Source organism: Lepisma saccharinum, chromosome 27 (assembly GCF_977018435.1).
Source record: "Lepisma saccharinum chromosome 27, izLepSacc3.1, whole genome shotgun sequence".
Lineage (NCBI taxonomy): Eukaryota > Metazoa > Arthropoda > Insecta > Zygentoma > Lepismatidae > Lepisma > Lepisma saccharinum.
The window spans coordinates 58,305,534-58,321,500 of NC_139255.1; positions in this window are offsets into that span (position 1 = coordinate 58,305,534).

The window sequence follows — 15,967 nt, forward strand, 5'->3', positions numbered from 1 at the left end:
TTCGTGACGGACAGCCGCAGTGTAAACAGACGCACCCTTATCCCAGCTGAGCATTTCATTGATTGGGAGGGAGGGGCGAATACAGGTGGCGCCTCCGAGGCGACAAAGCGGCGACAGTTTTATGATTTCGTGCGAAAGACCGTTGCGGGGGAATTTCTCTGGAAAAAATGGACCAACGGTGGCACCGTCATTCGCTAGGAATCTTCTGTTCTTCATCTTTCAGGTGGATGAACTTTGGGTTACGTTTAACAACCCGGTGGACCGCAGAAATTTTCCAAAAAGGAAAGGGGCAGTCAAAAGCGGATAAACTAGTACTGAAAAAATTCTGAGACAAACGTTTTGAGAGAAAGATAGAAACTGGAGGTTGGGGAAGAGAAAGAGGACAACTAAAAAGGAGGAATAAATATACAAGAGTGATAGTGAGAAAGGGAACAGAAATACAGTAAAACCTCGTTAAGCCGGACTTCGCTTAATCCGGACAGGCAAAAGGAAAAAAAAGCAGAATGCAAGGTTCTAAATGTGGCTAGAAGTCAACAAGAGAACTTCCCAAAGAAGAAGTGAAAAACTGATGAAGTTCTGTTTCCCGCAGACTTTGTACTGTACTGTATTGTATTTATGCCTATGCCCTTTAAATACACCATAATAAACGTGTTTTGTTGCTATAAACGGAGTTTTAATGCACTTTGTACTGTTCTTTTAGGTTATTTCAGTTAATCCGGACTTTCGTTAAACCGATCAACTTATCCCCCCATTAGTCCGGATTAAAGAGGTTTTACTGTATATATCTCGTACTACTATTTCTCTGACGAGTTTCTTTTATATCTCGTTCCCTTTCCGGAGAGATATTGGAGAATAGAACAGGAAAATAGACAGAAAACGGATGATAAAAGGTACTAAAATAATCTATCAACAGAAGAGATATTACACCTAGAAGAAATAGATCCCAAGACACAGAATGGAAGACGAACAAATAGATGGAAAAGGAGTACAAACAGAAGACAGAGTGAAGCCATGTGAGGGGGTGGGAGGGAATGGGGCTCGGCTGTCAGTAGAGGTGACGTTTTGAGTTTATGTCCACTTTATACACAAACGCCAAGGGTCCCGGGTTCGAATCCCGGTCGGGCTTGGTTGTTTGTGACTGTCCATTCATCAATTTCATCATTTCATCACTCATCCCCATCTTCGCTAATTAGGCAAGAGGCAAAAAACGCGAAGTAAAATAAACTAAATCAATCAATCAATCAATCAACAAAGGCTAATCGGAACTGGTCATTTAGTTTAAAGGATTCCATCCCATTTCGCCTAATCCCGTTTCGCCTAATGGCTTATCAGGACCTGTCAATCAGATCTGACAGCTGTCTGTCATTTTAGGCGAAATGGGGTATCCCGTTTCGCCTAAACCGGTTGGAGGGAAATATTGCAAGCGAGGGAAATTTTGACGGTGATCGACGAAAAACGCCAAAGAATTCGGAACATGTAATGCTAATTACGAACAATCACATGAGCCAAGCAAAGTAGTCAGGTGTTGTTAGTAAAAAGGAACATTGTCACACGATCCAGCAGCCGGGGGTGTTTGTCGTATTTTCTAAAAAATATAATATATCTAGGTAAACAATATATAAATATGCACCTAACCTTGTCATTTTTCTATTGGCTGGACCGATCGTTGGATAAGGTGTGTGACATCAAGGAGATCTAAGGATGAATAAACAAAACAGAACACGTATCTCCCTCTGAGAGTTAAATTTCCCTCATTTCAAATATTTCCCTTTCAATCAGTTTAGGCGAAATGGGATTTGGCGAAAGGTGATATCCCGTTTTGGCCTAAAATGGCGGTCATAGGTCATAAGTCACAGGCGAAACGGGAGAACTCGGTTTAAAGCGGTATCCGAGCCACCATGTGTCCCCACCGAGTATCGAACCTTGATTATGAGGCGGCGACGTTACCACTACGCCATCATGTGATCGTGTACGGACGTCTAAATAATCTGTAGTCGAAATACATTCTGAGGCAGGATGTCAAGAAATCAACAGGCACATCAAGAAAGTCAAGAAAAAATCAAGAAATTATGCTTGTTGTCAAGAACTTATTGCTATTTCTTTACAGTATAGTGAATTGGTACCAGTTTCATAGATCGGAGACACATTAAAAATCGCCTATTTTGTGTTTCGCATGGTTCGTACTTACCAATTGTGTATTGCGGAACATAGTTCAAGGTGCCATTATGCTTTTTACAATTTTTTACATTCTGAGTGCTTTTTTTTATTCCTTTCTTCGCTTCCGGAACACACAATATGGCGGGCACATCTTGACTCACGTTGTGGATATACAGTGTTTCAACCTTCTTCACCGAAAAATACCTACTATCGTGTTCATCACCGGTGGAAATTATACATTATGCACGGGTATCTGACGGATAGCCCCACGAACCGTACACGGATAGCCACACAAACCATTCACGGATAGCCTCACGAACCATTATGCACGGTAGCTGACCGATAGCCCCACGAACCATTCACAGATAGCCCCACGAACCATTCACGGATAGCCCCACGAACCATTTCCGATAAGGTTAGGTTAGGTTTGGTTACGTTAGGCAAGCATAGTAAAAAAAAGGGAGTTTGAAACACTGACAGGGGCTTACGTCATCAAACGTACGCAGCATCCGGTTGTCGTAGGGCAAGCAAATGAAAATTGTGGCAAGCAATGACAATTGTGCGTCGGTGAGATATTTCTCTTGAAAAATACATGATTTCCCGGTCATATATATTCCACGATGAAAGAAAATACCTCGACGAACATTGTAAACCTTGCATAAACTCATTTCCGTAAGTAGTTTCTTGTGTAAAATTGAAGAAATGTGTCTCCGATGTATGAAACTGTTACCTAGTGAATTTACATTTTTATATACCTGTACTGGAATTTGATAAAATTGAATATTTAAGAATACATTGTTGTATGCGTGAAGTTTTGTAAAAATATTGGAAGAGGGTCGATTGCACCGCTAGCATAACATGTCAATCAAACGACTGGGCGAATTGCACCTGACTTCCTCGTGTACAAACAAGCTAGTTGCACCCGACTTCTTCGTGACCAAACAAGCGAGTTGCACCGGTTCCGGATACATGATGTCATAGCCAGCGTCCGCCTCTCTTCTAGTCAAACAGGCGTTTGCATGTGCTGTGGTAACGTGTGTTGTCTGAAGGTACGTACCTAACTTTGTTAGTATCGAATGTCTTATCGTTTGTTTGAAGTTTCTTAGAAATAATGGAATTCATGATGAACGAAAAAGGACGTAGGCTTATGGTTTACGGTAGTCATAAATTTTACAGGCAGCATGAAACGCAAGAAGGACTTAAATAGAGATGCGTAAAAAGAAATTGCTTAGCAAAGAATTATACGGACGGAAATGCCACAATTATTGTAAAATGTGTTGTGAACCATAATCATGACCCCGATAAGAACTTGAAAAGACAAGCCATCTCGAATAGTGTTAAAAGGAAAGCTCTCGACGAATTGAACGAACGGCCACAAAAATTAATTAGAAGGGAAATAAGTGATGCACCTTCTGGTTTTACAGACGAATTCAGTGTAAACGATATGGAATATATAAGGAAAAATTTGAGTCGAGCAGGGCGTGCAGTGTTACCACCTCTTCCCCAAAACTCAAAAGAAGTGCATTCTGCTCTAACTTCATTGGATATTAAAACACACCATGGAGAAGCAATGCTGCAAATTAATAACGGAGAAAAAGGTATATACCACTTGCTCACTTTCTTTTGCCAAACAAAAGTGCCTGCATTTACGTAGATATGTTTCTGTTGCTGTCAAAGCGTTGTGAAGAATCAAAATTGAAATTCGAGCCGAAGACTATTGTCGCTGAATTTGAAATTGGCATTCATTCATTCAAAAATCGGATGAAAAGTTGGAAAAATACACTGATTACTTGGTAGATGCATACATTTCGGAAGATGTCAAATCTTCACCAAGACTATGGGCTTCAGATAAAGTAGACAGAGAGAGAACAACTAATGTTTGTGAATCGTTTCACGCGAAATTCAATTTCAATTTCAGTACACCTAATCCAAATATTTATGCCTTTATTGAAGTGATTAAGCAGACCCAGGTTGATGTATATGCTTTAAAAATAGTGCAGATGTCACAAAGAAACATAGTAATTTTCTGAAACAGAGAATGGAAAATATGGAAAAAAATGAAGCAGAAATATAAGAATACAGAAATAACACGATTTGATTTCTTAAAGGCTATTTCCTACTACAGTTCAAAGAAGGATAAGAAGAAATAAAATTGAAACATAGGGGTAAAATTAGACAAAGGAAACTCATCCGCAAATTTTTAAACACGCCATGAGCTTTTAGCTATGGCAGTCCTAAACCTGTGAAAAGTGTGAAGGGAAAATTAGAGGAGAAAGGGTAAGCGGTGCAACTTACCCCTTGGTTCGAAGGGTTTAGCGGTGCAACTGATCCCTTGGTTCGAAGAGTTTAGCGGTGCAACTGATCCCTTGTTTCGAAGAGTTTAGCGGTGCATCTCGCCCATTTAGGTATTCTCGGGGTGCAACTAACCGTCACCCAAAATATTAAATAAAATAATGTAACCATTCCCCATCCAGGATGAAGTCTGAAACATTAATTTTTATATGCATTAATAATTATAATTAAAGCAAGTCTTAAATCTCTTGTTAAAGTACAACTTCAGTTTTCATCTTGAATAAAAATATATATTTTCTTAATTTCCAACTGTACCTCGGCAATTAAATAAAAAGTCAAGAAAAAGTCAAGAATTTTGCATTGGTTATTTTGGTAGACACTCTATGTAGTGACAATATTTTACGCACAAACATACAATTGGGGCAGAATCGCAAATCTGTTCAGGTGGAAACTGTGTAAACGAAGTTCTTCCGATAGCGTTCTGGGATGGCAAACCTCCACGTGTGTTCGATTAGTCAGAACCTAAAGCAAGTCTTAAATCTCTTGTTAAAGTACAACTTCAGTTTTCATCTTGAATAAAAATATATATTTTCTTAATTTCCAACTGTACCTCGGCAATTAAATAAAAAGTCAAGAATTTTGCATTGGTTATTTTGGTAGACACTCTATGTAGTGACAATATTTTACGCACAAACATACAATTGGGGCAGAATCGCAAATCTGTTCAGGTGGAAACTGTGTAAACGAAGTTCTTCCGATAGCGTTCTGGGATGGCAAACCTCCACGTGTGTTCGATTAGTCAGAACCTAAAGCAAGTCTTAAATCTCTTGTTAAAGTACAACTTCAGTTTTCATCTTGAATAAAAATATATATTTTCTTAATTTCCAACTGTACCTCGGCAATTAAATAAAAAGTCAAGAAAAAGTCAAGAATTTTGCATTGGTTATTTTGGTAGACACTCTATGTAGTGACAATATTTTACGCACAAACATACAATTGGGGCAGAATCGCAAATCTGTTCAGGTGGAAACTGTGTAAACGAAGTTCTTCCGATAGCGTTCTGGGATGGCAAACCTCCACGTGTGTTCGATTAGTCAGAACCTAAAGCAAGTCTTAAATCTCTTGTTAAAGTACAACTTCAGTTTTCATCTTGAATAAAAATATATATTTTCTTAATTTCCAACTGTACCTCGGCAATTAAATAAAAAGTCAAGAAAAAGTCAAGAATTTTGCATTGGTTATTTTGGTAGACACTCTATGTAGTGACAATATTTTACGCACAAACATACAATTGGGGCAGAATCGCAAATCTGTTCAGGTGGAAACTGTGTAAACGAAGTTCTTCCGATAGCGTTCTGGGATGGCAAACCTCCACGTGTGTTCGATTAGTCAGAACCTAAAGCAAGTCTTAAATCTCTTGTTAAAGTACAACTTCAGTTTTCATCTTGAATAAAAATATATATTTTCTTAATTTCCAACTGTACCTCGGCAATTAAATAAAAAGTCAAGAATTTTGCATTGGTTATTTTGGTAGACACTCTATGTAGTGACAATATTTTACGCACAAACATACAATTGGGGCAGAATCGCAAATCTGTTCAGGTGGAAACTGTGTAAACGAAGTTCTTCCGATAGCGTTCTGGGATGGCAAACCTCCACGTGTGTTCGATTAGTCAGAACCTAAAGCAAGTCTTAAATCTCTTGTTAAAGTACAACTTCAGTTTTCATCTTGAATAAAAATATATATTTTCTTAATTTCCAACTGTACCTCGGCAATTAAATAAAAAGTCAAGAATTTTGCATTGGTTATTTTGGTAGACACTCTATGTAGTGACAATATTTTACGCACAAACATACAATTGGGGCAGAATCGCAAATCTGTTCAGGTGGAAACTGTGTAAACGAAGTTCTTCCGATAGCGTTCTGGGATGGCAAACCTCCACGTGTGTTCGATTAGTCAGAACCTAAAGCAAGTCTTAAATCTCTTGTTAAAGTACAACTTCAGTTTTCATCTTGAATAAAAATATATATTTTCTTAATTTCCAACTGTACCTCGGCAATTAAATAAAAAGTCAAGAAAAAGTCAAGAATTTTGCATTGGTTATTTTGGTAGACACTCTATGTAGTGACAATATTTTACGCACAAACATACAATTGGGGCAGAATCGCAAATCTGTTCAGGTGGAAACTGTGTAAACGAAGTTCTTCCGATAGCGTTCTGGGATGGCAAACCTCCACGTGTGTTCGATTAGTCAGAACCTAAAGCAAGTCTTAAATCTCTTGTTAAAGTACAACTTCAGTTTTCATCTTGAATAAAAATATATATTTTCTTAATTTCCAACTGTACCTCGGCAATTAAATAAAAAGTCAAGAAAAAGTCAAGAATTTTGCATTGGTTATTTTGGTAGACACTCTATGTAGTGACAATATTTTACGCACAAACATACAATTGGGGCAGAATCGCAAATCTGTTCAGGTGGAAACTGTGTAAACGAAGTTCTTCCGATAGCGTTCTGGGATGGCAAACCTCCACGTGTGTTCGATTAGTCAGAACCTAAAGCAAGTCTTAAATCTCTTGTTAAAGTACAACTTCAGTTTTCATCTTGAATAAAAATATATATTTTCTTAATTTCCAACTGTACCTCGGCAATTAAATAAAAAGTCAAGAAAAAGTCAAGAATTTTGCATTGGTTATTTTGGTAGACACTCTATGTAGTGACAATATTTTACGCACAAACATACAATTGGGGCAGAATCGCAAATCTGTTCAGGTGGAAACTGTGTAAACGAAGTTCTTCCGATAGCGTTCTGGGATGGCAAACCTCCACGTGTGTTCGATTAGTCAGAACCTAAAGCAAGTCTTAAATCTCTTGTTAAAGTACAACTTCAGTTTTCATCTTGAATAAAAATATATATTTTCTTAATTTCCAACTGTACCTCGGCAATTAAATAAAAAGTCAAGAATTTTGCATTGGTTATTTTGGTAGACACTCTATGTAGTGACAATATTTTACGCACAAACATACAATTGGGGCAGAATCGCAAATCTGTTCAGGTGGAAACTGTGTAAACGAAGTTCTTCCGATAGCGTTCTGGGATGGCAAACCTCCACGTGTGTTCGATTAGTCAGAACCTAAAGCAAGTCTTAAATCTCTTGTTAAAGTACAACTTCAGTTTTCATCTTGAATAAAAATATATATTTTCTTAATTTCCAACTGTACCTCGGCAATTAAATAAAAAGTCAAGAAAAAGTCAAGAATTTTGCATTGGTTATTTTGGTAGACACTCTATGTAGTGACAATATTTTACGCACAAACATACAATTGGGGCAGAATCGCAAATCTGTTCAGGTGGAAACTGTGTAAACGAAGTTCTTCCGATAGCGTTCTGGGATGGCAAACCTCCACGTGTGTTCGATTAGTCAGAACCTAAAGCAAGTCTTAAATCTCTTGTTAAAGTACAACTTCAGTTTTCATCTTGAATAAAAATATATATTTTCTTAATTTCCAACTGTACCTCGGCAATTAAATAAAAAGTCAAGAAAAAGTCAAGAATTTTGCATTGGTTATTTTGGTAGACACTCTATGTAGTGACAATATTTTACGCACAAACATACAATTGGGGCAGAATCGCAAATCTGTTCAGGTGGAAACTGTGTAAACGAAGTTCTTCCGATAGCGTTCTGGGATGGCAAACCTCCACGTGTGTTCGATTAGTCAGAACCTAAAGCAAGTCTTAAATCTCTTGTTAAAGTACAACTTCAGTTTTCATCTTGAATAAAAATATATATTTTCTTAATTTCCAACTGTACCTCGGCAATTAAATAAAAAGTCAAGAAAAAGTCAAGAATTTTGCATTGGTTATTTTGGTAGACACTCTATGTAGTGACAATATTTTACGCACAAACATACAATTGGGGCAGAATCGCAAATCTGTTCAGGTGGAAACTGTGTAAACGAAGTTCTTCCGATAGCGTTCTGGGATGGCAAACCTCCACGTGTGTTCGATTAGTCAGAACCTTATCTTGACGCTTAACTTATATTGATTTTGATAAAATTTATCTTCTCGGCAAACATTCATCGGAGACAAGCTTTTCCGGCATGGGGGAAGTCAACAGCACGCGTCTCGGGACATTGTCGTTTCCATAACAACAGCTCAATTGCAATTTTTCAAAACAAGACCTTGATTACTGGCCACGAGAGACCTCCACATCATGTGTGGAGGCAGTTAGGCCAGTCGCACGCCAGATCCGACATGACAAGCAATTCTTGTCGCAAACTGCCTCAGGGAAGGTTTTACCATAGACTTTTATGGGAGGCAGCACACCGGACGGAACATTTGGGTCGAGTCACGTTGCGACGGTTTGCGACAAAACGACGCAGGTCCGTGCAATTTGGTCTCGCGTGGAGCAGCTTGCGACAAAACGATCTGCGCATGCGCCATTCTCTTCACGCACAGGCCTCTAATTCCAGACTGGAAACGGGGCCAAATTGAAGCCAGCAATTAAATGTTGTCATTGAATCTTACATTAAATAATGGTTTATATCGTATTTTCTAACCAATTATTTGCTATAAATCAGGGGCGATTCCTGAGGAACTTCCTACAGTTTATTCTATTACTTATTTCCAGTTCTCTACTTTCTTAGGATTTTAATGACCCACTAGTCAAGAAAGAAATAGACAAAATAGAGAAACTTCAAAATAAATTTTTGAGGTACTTGTTATTTAAACTCAGTGGTGAATATCCGAAGTTCACCTCGGGTAACACGTTGCGTGAAATGTTGAGTGTTCCGTCGCTCGGAAAAAGAAGACAAATGCATCAACTGACTTTCTTATCCAAACTTGTCAACGGAAACAATAGATTCTCCAGCTGTACTCTCACAATTAAACTTTTATGTTCTAAATGCTATTTTAAGACCCAGAAATAATATCTTTAAAATCTCGCATGGAAGAACCAACATGGTTAAAACGGAACCCCTGATGAGAATGTGCAAGTCCTGTCTAGTAATAACCCTAGTATCGATCTTTTCAGATTTAAAAGTCATTGTGTTTTCTGAACACTGTAGCCTATTCAAACAGAACACAATTAAGATTGTTATGTTCATAATCTCACCCTAAATTAGACATTATCTATATTTTTGTTTAACCTTATTTAATATAAAATACTGTTTCAATTTCACTGTCGTATGTTTATTATTGTGTCTCTTATATGTGCAACTTATTACTCAATATCTCTATTACACTAGTACTATTTGCATGTATATAAGCTGATTACCTCTGTATAACTTGTATACAAATATTAATACAATATATGAAATCAGTCATGTTTATAAGTATGTTGTAGATTGAAATGTCATATTTCTCACTTGATGTAATATTTTTGTATTACCTTCTTGTTTACTCTGTGAACACTGTAATTGGGCATGTGCCTGTGTGTTCGAAATAAATAAATAATTAAAATTATGAGCGTAATGTACGTACAATTGCCTAGGTTAGTTACTGTCAAGGGTTGCCTGCTCTCGCTCCAGCCGCAGCCTAAAGACGATGGTCACAGGCTTTGCTGCCGCTCGCTGAGGAACATCGGCGGTCATCCTACAGGCAGATGGGTGGGGGGTTGAAGAGGTAGTGCAAGGGAGGGGGAGACGGTTGCGAAGATCAGCGAGGGCTGAGGAACCAGCGCTCTCTCTTTCTCTCTCTCTCTCTTTCTCTCTCTCTCTCTCTCTCTCTCTCTCTCTCTCTCCTACCCCCTAATTCTTTCCTTCTTTCTTTCTGAGAGAGAGAGAGAAAGAGATAGAGAGGAAGAGAAAGAGAGAGAGAGAGGAAGAGAAAGAGAGAGAGAGATAGTCTCTCTCTCTCTCTCTCTTGATCCTCTCTCTCTCCTTCTCTCTCTCTCTTTTCTCTCTTTTTCTCTTTTTTTTCTCTCTCTCTCTCTCTCCTTCTTAAGTTTTTCTCAATCAGCGTTGCCAACTCCAGCTAAATGGTACTAAACCTAGCACAGTTTGATCTTCCTTGGCACCTAGCATCCTGCTTTTCAGATAATGGTAGAAATCTAGCATAACACGCAAGCGCGAGTCCATGGGAGAAGCAAATCGAATTCAAAGGAATATGTTTTCATGAAATAAAAATAATATGTCCAAATCTTATGTCTACTTTACCAGCGGACATATTTCAAACGAAAGCGAGTGTGACTGACCCAGCGACAGTTTTTTACAACCATGCACGATCCATCCTCTGTCTTTCCTTCATCCTGCCCGATTTAGTTCGTGAGGATATTTTAGGGCAGGATATCGGTAGAAAGTTAAGGGTAAACAAACAATTTTCTCAAACCATTTCAAGAACTCATTTAGTTTGTTGAGCCATTGTAAACAATGTTGTGGGAAAATTTATAATATATTATAACTTTTAAGTAACGCAAGTTCAAGAGTCGAAATGTAGGTGCATACATATAGTTACAGTTATCCGAAGAACATAACTAATAATAAATTCTAGCACAATTTAGAAGCATTTAGCATAATTTCAGAGTTTAAGCGGCACTTTTTATTATCCTCAAACCACAGGACAACAGGAAGGAGAACAAAAATCTAAATTCTTGCAAAATCTTAAATATTGTTAATGTTATTTTCGTGGGTTTCTATAGATTCACATTTAAATATTTTACAGTTCAAGGGACATGGGCCCCTTGATATACCTTGTGCATGGGCCTCCAGCTAACATTCTAAATGCAATGGATAGTACAAACCAGGAGCGTATATTCTAGGCTAGCTAGGCTATCTGCGAAGGCTAAAGTCTAGAGAATAAAATACAGGAGAAAAATCGATCAGAAATTGTAAATAAAATTATTCATATCAGGGAGATGATGATGCTGATTCTGGAGTTGGCAACCTGATTTCCTATGAGTTGGCAACCTGATTACTTATGGGTTGGCATCCTGATTTCCTATGAGTTGGCAACCTGATTACTTATGATTTGGCAACCTGATGTCTTGTGAGTTGGCAACCTGATTTCTTATGTGTTAGCAACCTGGTTTCCTATGAGTTGGCAACTTGATTTCTTGTGAGTTGGCAACCTGGTTTCCTATGAGTTGGCAACCTGATTTCTTGTGAGTTGGCAACCTGATTTCCTATGAGTTGGCAACCTGATTACTTATGATTTGGCAACCTGATGTCTTGTGAGTTGGCAACCTGATTTCTTATGTGTTGGCAACCTGATTTCCTATGAGTTGGCAACCTGATTACTTATGGGTTGGCAAAAAGATTTCCTATGAGTTGGCAACCTGGTTTCCTATGAGTTGGCAACCTGATTTCCTATGAGTTGGCAACCTGATTTCTTGTGAGTTGGCAACCTGATTTCCTATGAGTTGGCAACCTGATTACTTATGATTTGGCAACCTGATGTCTTGTGAGTTGGCAACCTGATTTCTTATGTGTTGGCAACCTGATTTCCTATGAGTTGGCAACCTGATTACTTATGGGTTGGCAACCTGATTTCCTATGAGTTGGCAACCTGGTTTCCTATGAGTTGGCAACTTGATTTCTTGTGAGTTGGCAACCTGGTTTCCTATGAGTTGGCAACCTGATTTCTTGTGAGTTGGCAACCTGATTTCCTATGAGTTGGCAACCTGATTACTTATGATTTGGCAACCTGATGTCTTGTGAGTTGGCAACCTGGTTTCCTATGAGTTGGCAACCTGATTTCTTGTGAGTTGGCAACCTGATTCTCTATGAGTTGGCAACCTGTTTTCCCATGAGTTGGCATCCTAATTTCTTATGAGTTGGAAACCTGATTTCTTATGTGTTGGCAACCTGATTTCCTATGAGTTGGCAACCTGATTACTTATGGGTTGGCAACCTGATTTCCTATGAGTTGGCAACCTGGTTTCCTATGAGTTGGCAACTTGATTTCTTGTGAGTTGGCAACCTGGTTTCCTATGAGTTGGCAACCTGATTTCTTGTGAGTTGGCAACCTGATTTCCTATGAGTTGGCAACCTGATTACTTATGATTTGGCAACCTGATGTCTTGTGAGTTGGCAACCTGGTTTCCTATGAGTTGGCAACCTGATTTCTTGTGAGTTGGCAACCTGATTCTCTATGAGTTGGCAACCTGTTTTCCCATGAGTTGGCATCCTAATTTCTTATGAGTTGGAAACCTGATTTCTTATGTGTTGGCAACCTGATTTCCTATGAGTTGGCAACCTGATTACTTATGGGTTGGCAACCTGATTTCCTATGAGTTGGCAACCTGGTTTCCTATGAGTTGGCAACTTGATTTCTTATGAGTTGGCAACCTGGTTTCCTATGAGTTGGCAACCTGGTTTCCTATGAGTTGGCAACCTGATTTCTTGTGAGTTGGCAACCTGATTTCCTATGAGTTGGCAACCTGATTACTTATGATTTGGCAACCTGATGTCTTGTGAGTTGGCAACCTGGTTTCCTATGAGTTGGCAACCTGATTTCTTGTGAGTTGGCAACCTGATTCTCTATGAGTTGGCAACCTGGTTTCCCATGAGTTGGCATCCTAATTTCTTATGAGTTGGAAACCTGATTTCTTATGTGTTGGCAACCTGATTTCCTATGAGTTGGCAACTTGATTTCTTGTGAGTTGGCAACCTGATTCTCTATGAGTTGGCAACCTGGTTTCCCATGAGTTGGCATCCTAATTTCTTATGAGTTGGAAACCTGATTTCTTAGGAGTTGGTAAACTTATTTCTATTCATAGCCTAGGACCATGTGACATAGTGAGGTAGCCCAGACCTTGGCCTCAGTATACGTCACTGGTACAAACAATACTGTGATGGTAATTGAACGCATTGTACAAACCCTCCTCGGTTTACCATAACTAATTCCTACAGTCCAAAAATGTCAAGAGTCGCCACTGCTATAAATATATCAGTTCACAACATATAAACTTATACAGCAATTCTACATACACATTGATACATTGTTTCTGGTGTAAACTGTTATACTTATAATGTATCATTATCCGCTTCCCAAATTATGAGAGACAAACCTAGACCTACTGCGCATGCGCACATGGGCGAAATCTGCTATCAGGTTTTAGCGAAGAAATTGACTCGTCTTGCCGCGTCGTGTCGCGTTGTGTTTCGTCGCGTCGTATACGGTGTGCGGCTGGCTTTAAAATTACATTAATTAGGATCTAGGTATCCCATATTTATTGTTGGTGACTGTACATAAATATTTTACCGATTAATTCCAAGCATATTCTATATGTTCGAAACGAGATATGATCTTGAAGAAGTTCATTGCTGAGATCTTTCCGAGGGTGTGTGCAACCTTAAAACCTACAAGCAATAATAATTCAATATAAAGGGTAATAAATATAATTATTTTCTCTTCTTCCATACATTTCTGTGTGAAATTCGTCACCACACACACACACACACACACAAGGACGTATTTAGGGGGGTCCGGACCCCTCCACGAAAGACTTACCAAGCACAAAAAGTAATGCTTTGTGTAACATTTGTTGTATAATCGAGGGATTTTTATTTCAACTTATTTCAAGGCAGTAAGTATTTTGTTTTTATAATTGCTTTATTTAACATAATTTGATGTGTGTGTGTGTGTCTAAACAAAAGCTACCGTAATACAATCACTCCTTTCGTGCATAACAAGAACATAATTTTTTTGGGGAGACGCTTGACACTAAACTATCCCACCGCACTGTCAGGGACGTATTTAGAGGGGTCCAGTGGGTCAGGACCCCCACGAGGGACTTACCAAGTACAAAAATTAAATAATGAAAATATGCTTTGTTTAGCATTTGCTGTATAATCGAGGGTTATTTCCGGCGAACTTTGAATGACATTACCAAAGATATTAATTTGAAACTTTAATTTCGTCAACCTGATCTAACATCCTTTAATAAATATTCATTTCTTTTTCCCTTTGGCACTGATTTCCTTCCCAGGGCGGTTGCTTTAATACAAATGATAGCGATCTGAACTACATATATCTCTATTCTTACACAGTTTCTTACCTAATAGTGTAATAATAGGAATGCAATATTAATTTAATATAATTATAATAATTTCAATTACAATGTTGTTATTATTATTATATCTGAGACACTTGGTCCGGACCATCCAGAAATAAATTTCTAAATGCGTGCCTGCACACACATACGCACAAATAAACAAACATATATGGTGTGAACTTAGCAAGGAAATGGCCAAGGTTGTTGGGACAAAGCACGCAAGAGATAGTTCCCTATCAGTGTTACGATAAAGGCTAACATAAATATAAAGATTATCAGGGCTTAAGTCGAAGATTCGCGAATTTGACTCGCAGTGCTTACCCGATAAATCTGTCATTAAAAAAAAAAAAAATCTTAAATTTCGTCCAAACAGGTCACCCGCTGCTATCAACGGAAGAAAAGCGTTCGTCGCTCTGTTGTGAGACAATATTTGAGTATTCAGATTACAAGGAAGAATAAACAAAAGAAAATAAGTAAATAAACTACTGAGATAAGTGGAGCATAGCGCCCCAAGAATCACAATTTCGGTTACAATGTTATGGAACAGGTTACGAGCGACCACTCGAAGGATTAAGGCAGGGTTGTTGAAGGTTCAGAAACTCATAAATTCTAATGGGTTTTGTTGGGTTCCTCAACAGGACCGGAACTTTTTTCTCGCACAATTTAAATTCGGTCCAAGTTGCGTATTGTTTCATTGAAAAAAAATCGTGGACCTTATTTAAATTGATCCGGAAAATAGGTTCCTGGACCGTGTGGAAATACTTTACACATAAAGTTCTTTACGGTCCAGAAACCATTTACGCTTGCTGATTTTCTCTCCTGGACCGGAATTAAATTTATTTGAAATTCCCGGACCTTTAAAAACCCTTCGCGGGTGTGCGCAGGTTTCTTTGCTTGTGGTTCCACTATAGTTTGCAAATTGCAGTCCAGGATGTCGCACCAGTATCAGACTGGCTGAATTTCTAAGCAACTTACGCGCAAGATTGAGAAGCAGGCGCCAATTCTGAACCCTACACTAGCGCCACTCATCGAGAAATTACGGAAAGAAATTTCTGTAACGCTACTTACGAAGCACCTTGTACCATGAAAGGTTAAAACACTGAACTGGAAACGAGGTCAGTGTAAAATACGCACTATGATAATGGCATTGTTGCTATCTGAGGGCATTGTTGGCACCGATCCGACGTAGAGGACCTCTGAAGGAAGATTTTGGCAAAGGAAGTTTGCCCGTTGACATCAGCAGCTGGCCTGAGGCAGAGTTCGCGACCCATATTTGATGCCATGGGTTATCTCTGTAGTAAAAATCGTAAGTTTCAATGACGTGGGCAGTTCCAGGGACACGTGGACAGGATCGGATGACAGTGTGAACATTCGTTGCTCACCCCTCACCCCCCCTGCTTGCACTTTGTCCGCGAAATGACGAAGCAGAGAATGGTACATGCTGATGACATGAAGTTGTTGATAACGTAAGTTGATGACTGATGCAAGATGATGTATGGTTGTATAAATATGGTAAGGTTAATG